The sequence below is a fragment of the Chiloscyllium plagiosum genome, unplaced genomic scaffold (genome assembly GCF_037043375.1).
Source record: "Chiloscyllium plagiosum isolate Xiang-an unplaced genomic scaffold, Cpla_swu_hap1 HiC_scaffold_17, whole genome shotgun sequence".
Lineage (NCBI taxonomy): Eukaryota > Metazoa > Chordata > Chondrichthyes > Orectolobiformes > Hemiscylliidae > Chiloscyllium > Chiloscyllium plagiosum.
The window spans coordinates 67,228,259-67,234,246 of NW_028270155.1; positions in this window are offsets into that span (position 1 = coordinate 67,228,259).

Consider the following 5,988-nt stretch of genomic DNA (forward strand, 5'->3'; position numbering starts at 1 on the left):
GGACTATAACCTGGTGTTGTGTGATTTTTAACTTTGTACACCCCAGTCCAACACCGGCATCTCCGAATCATGAGTATTTGCACAGTATACAAGTGTGAAAAACTATTTCGGTTTTGAGCAGTTGGTTTTAAACTTATACATTAGCAGAGATATTGGTGTCAGTGTCAGATAAATGGTTCACATCTGAAGAGTTTAAAATATGTCTGAATAAGAATGGAATCAAACACATTATAATACCACTGTATCATCCAGTATCAAATAGTGCTGCAGAAAGAAGTGTGCAGATCATAAAGAGGTCTTCGTATAAGTATTTATGCTCTTTCATAGAATAATCTCACAATAAACAAAGGGTTGTTCTCCTTGAGTTAGTGTTTAAATATACTCCTTGGATGATGTTTAACTTACTTAAGACTGATATCAGTAGCAAAGTAAGAGAAAAGCCAAAACAAAGTGTAGAAGAGTCAGGATACACCAGCTATTGAATTTAGAATTCAGCGCTGGTGAGAACGTCCTGGTGGAATATGTTAAAAATCACACAACATAGATAGTGATATAACAAAATGCTCAGATCTTTCAGCATATTTCATGCCCTCCTTATTTAAGAAACAACTTACAGTTAGAATGTAAAATAGGTTATAGTCCAACATGTTTGTTTTGAAGCTTGTGGAGAACTGCTCTATCATGAACCACCTGATGAAGGAGCAGCACTTCGAAAGCTAGTGCTTCCAAATAAACCTGTTGGACTATAACCTGGTGTTGTGAGATTTTTAACTTTGTCCACCCCAATCCAACACTGGCTCCTTCACATTCTGGTGGACCACTAATAAGGAGCAGTATGTGTTTGGAATTTTAATTAAGAGATTAGATTTATTCACATATCTAGTGAAGATTGGAAAGGGGCCCTGTCAGTGTCATGTAAATCATTTGCTTGTAAAAGGAAACCTGACAAAGGGTGTGCAGGAAAACCTTCTGTAATCCAAATTCCTCCTACAGCCCAAACTTAAAGTCAAAAAGAAAGTGAAACTTAAAAATAAACTGCAAGGCTGCCAGCCTAATAGAATCTACTAGCAGAAAAAAATGAGTCTCTTTGATTGAGACAAATAAATCAATGTCACAGTTTCAACCATTGAATGGTGTTGGCAGTCAAAATCAAAGTTCAGATTTGACAGTTGGAGATGGATACTGAGAGAGCAGAGTCAAGCAAATGGAAATAAGCCATAGACAGAAAGAAATAGAAGCCATATTTGTTGAGAAGGAAGTTGATGTTTTTAATTCATTTTTGTTGAATGATGATTCTTTTGTTAAATACATATTGATGTTAAGAATAATATCTTAACATATAAATTACTCTGTTGAAATCTGTCATATGTGTTTGGATTGTGATTACAGTTAAACAAGCATGCAACCCAACTTATTAAATTTTCAGATATAGTTGACATAGGCTTAGTGTCTTCAATATATGTTTACATGCGCACCATTTTACATTCTAACTGTAAGATGTTTCTTAAACAAGGAGGGCATGAAATATGCTGAAAGATCTGAGCATTTTGTTATATCACTATCTATGTTGAGTATAAATAATATTAATTAGTTCACTAATGGTGTCTGCTGTACTGATCATGTGTTAGATTCAGTTCAATAGATTATTTTGACCACAAGGCAGTGAGATGGCAAAGAAATGACAGTTTGCTAAGTATTATCACAGTAATGAATATTTCGAAGGAATAATTTGTTAAACAGCGCAGCGTTGGTGGAGTTGTAGAGGTTTAAGCAGTCACTTGAAAAATATTACAAGTTTATTGCATAAAACCCACACTTGAAAATCACATGTTCTAGCAGCTACATTTCAATTTGTTAGCATGATGGAATTAGACGTTTTTCTTCAATTTTAATTAAAACCAAAGCCTGGTCCCACATCTAATAATTTAATTGTTTTGAACATCATCATTGTGTAATATGATATTTAACATGTGGTGTTTTTTTCCCCACTACTTTAATACTAGTCTCATTGTTTTATAATTAAATTAGCAGTTTTTAAAACAGTAACGTGCATTAGTTTACATTTGATAAGATGGGGGTCCCAGGACTGATCCCTAGGGAAAACATAGATCTGCTATTGCTGCCTAAATAGAGCTATTAATGCTGGTAGCTACCCTTTTTCTATTTGGGCCCATTTATAATTTAAAGTGAAACTTCACTTGGTCTCATGAATTTTCACTTCATAACTCCTATGAAAAAACATTATCAAGATTATTTTTGAAAATAAAAATATGATATCCATTCATTCTTACTCCACAAAGAATTATACTAAATTAATCAAGCATGACCTGCTTTTTATATACCTATCTTGGCTGAAATTTATTGCATCTACTCTCTTGATGCTCTTGAATTACTTCCTCTGCAACTCAACTGTTTTTCTCACTGTAACTGTTAGGCCTATAATAATCAAGTTTTTTGTTTCTGAATTTTTATCAAAATGCAAAATACATCTGGTATGTTAAAGTCTACGTGTAGTCTCTCTCTCTCTATCCCTGTAGTCAGGACCTCAGTGTGTATATCATGTTTCTATAAGCAATCGGGACCTCCATTTGTAGTATCATTAACAAGCTATTCTTCAGCCAGCTAAATCTCCCTCCTCTAGCATACTCTTTCCAGCAATTAAAAAACTCCTGGCTCTTTATCATCTTCAGTTTTCTATTTTCACAGGCTATTACGCCCTCAGCTTGTCATCCATGAACTTTTGAATTACTGTATTTTTCCTACTTTTTTCAACTTTGGTGTCTTGCGTTATGAGATTTAGCTATTTGGCTAGGTTTCTGAGTTCTTAAAAGTGCCTTATGTCATGTTTCTTGACAATGGGAGACTGATATCATTGGGATTTTGAGTGTCTCATTTCATGTACGCATCACTGATTGTCTGGAGGCCCTTTTGCTCAGATAGAGTGTTGAGCCAAACTGCTTAGGTGGGGCATGAATCCAAAGTGTTTCTGTCAAAGGGCACAGATGTAGCTTATTCAGCAAATTAATGTTTAGTACAGTTGGCGTAACTATGAGTAATGTTAAAAAAGGAAAACAAAGCTTTGCTTTGTTGACTTTAAACTGTATGTAAGTGCTCTATCTTTCACCAGCAAATTACATGAAGCTGTTGCACTATAAGTACTAATAAGTTGTAAGTGTGTGTAGTTTAACAAGGCTACTGATCACTTTTGTACAGCATGGAAAGCAGATATCTAGATAGTTGCATCTTAGCATAAACCTAATTTCAGATATTTTACTTTGAATTTTCAGCTACTATTTGGCATCACTAGAAGCAAAACCTATTACAAATCACAGTGTCCCTCCACAAGTAGAAGTATCATTTAGCTGCAGACAGGAAAAGAGATCAATGTGGTGATTTCAAGCAGCTTTTAATCAGGATAATTACAAAAGCAGCTGAGCTGGATGTTAAAAGCTCATGGGCGGTGCTCCCTGTCTCCCAGGGCTTTTTCTGTTTCAATCTCCTGAAAAATCTTTAACATATCCCCTCCCCCTCCCAGTGGTGGGTGACCACATTTCCTTTAATGTGGTGAACAGACGTGTATATACCAGAACTCAGGCACAAACTCAAATTTCAGTCTGGACCTGAGCTGTTATATGCACATATGCTGACTGTCTTTGGGTGGTGGCTGATGCTAACTGTTCATAGCCTCTGTGAACCATCAGAATTGCCTGTAATGTAGCTACCCAAACGATTGCTTCATGCTGTCGAGTGAAGGTATAAATGTATAATTTCAGCATGATCATTGGAATAGTCACATCTTTATAGGAGTGGCGATAACCACACTTATTTATCAGAATCTTCCTTTCTGCAACACCCCCCCACTTCACATTTTTGTGATGTGGTACGATCCAAGATCTTTTGATTATGATTTACTATCATTGTAATTCTATTTCATATCTAATCTGACTGCTAGGATATTGCTGACTCTATTTTATTGCCCATGTACAGTTTGCATCCTGCTTGCCCTGCCTGCTTCCTCAGTACTTGAGGTGTGGCCCGAGCCCTGGATGTGACCCAGGCCTGGGCCCCACTGGGGCCGGAAAAACGGTGTCCATGGCAACAGCTTGAGATTTCTTTCTTGCTGTGTTTTGCAGCTGCATGGTGGGCTCTTCCACTGCAGCTGAGTCTCAGTAGTTATAGAGAGCAGACAGGTCAAGGAGCTGACTACTGTACAACGGAGCTGATAGTTACATTGAGCAGACAGGCCTGTTCAGATCTTACTTGAACCTTTGCAAAATACATAAACCTTATGGAGAGGCAAGAGATCCGAGGCAAGAGGTTTGCAAAATGTTTAATATTTAGAAACACACTTGTCTCAGTTTTAAAACTGGTTTTGCCAAATGAACAAACCCATAAATGTAAGATCCTCTTTAATTCTGGATGCCTCATTACTGGTGACCTAACATATGGTACTTGCAAAGTCTTAATTCAGAGCTTTCAAAATCTGAGACAAACAGAAAACATCCTCCCACTGTTATTAGTACAGGTGCTGTTTATGATTTGTGACTTTATTTGGGAGAAATGTGCATCTGGGATCCTTGATGGGAGAAATAAGATACTAATGTTTGATCCAAATGACTTAATTATTGTGGAACTCCATTCAGTTATTTTCCACAGCTATACTCTCAGCTCAAGCTTGTGCCTCTTAGAGATTTGTGAGGGTGGAATGGATGACACAGCGTTGCTGTAAATCATTTGTTCTGGGGGATTTCATTTCAAGGGATTTAATTTCCACAAGAAACAATTTTTGATCTGGTAATACACAGCACATGCGTGGGAGATTGCTTCAGCTGTTTGTGGTGCTCTTTGAAAAGTTATTTTGTGCATGTCTGCTGCCCCCTACTGCTTACATGAAATCTGTGATGTAAGAAATAAATAATTCACTTCTAATTTGGTCATATCATCCCTGTTTCATTCGCAGCCTTATTAAGTAAAGAACACTGATAAAAATGACAGCATTTTAGAAATTGAACCAATAGGCTGCATTAAATATTATGTCACTCAGTGATATTCTTGTACTTAGCGAGTTTTGAGAAGATTTGTAGCTCAGGTTGAGGTTTTGGATGCAGGTTTGCTCGCTGAGCTGAAAGGTTCATTTTCAGATGTTTCGTTACCCTACTAGGTAACATCTTCATGCAAAGCAATGCTGAAAATTCCTGCTTTCTATTCATATGTTTGGGTTTCTTTGGGTTGGTGATGTCATTTCCTGTGGTGATGTTATTTCCTGTGGTAAAGTCACTTCCTGTTCCTTTTCTCAGGGGTGGTAGATGGGGTCTAAGTCAACATGTTTGTTGATAGAGTTCCAGTTGGAATGCCATGCTTCTAGGAATTCTCATGCGTGTCTTTGTTTGGCTTGTCCTAGGATGCATGTGTTGTCCCAGTCGAAGTGGTGTCCTTCCTCATCTGTATGTGAGGATACTAGTGAGAGAGCGTCATGTCTTTTTGTGGCTAGTTGGTGTTCATGCATCCTGGTGGCTAGTTTTCTTGTACTATAGGACAGAATTGGTTTTCAGTGAAAATGCAAAACGTCATAAAGGTAAAGTCCCACAGTCCTGCCAGACAATAGGGCAGCTCTGTCTTTCGAGAGAGACGACTGGTGGTGGTTTAACCTCAGAGTCACCATGTCTTAGGCGAGGGGCAAGGATGAGAAGGAGAATTGTGGGCGGCACGGTGGCACAGTGGTTAGCATGCTGCCTCACAGCGCCAGAGACCCGGGTTCAATTCCCGCCTCAGGCGACTGACTGTGTGGAGTTTGCACGTTCTCCCCGTGTCTGCGTGGGTTTCCTCCGGGTGCTCCGGTTTCCTCCCACAGTCCAAAGATGTGCAGGTTAGGTGAATTGGCCATGCTAAATTGCCCGTAGTGTTAGGTAAGGGGTAAATGTAGGGGTATGGGTGGGTTGCGCTTCAGCGGGTTGGTGTGGACTTGTTGGGCTGAAGGGCCTGTTTCCA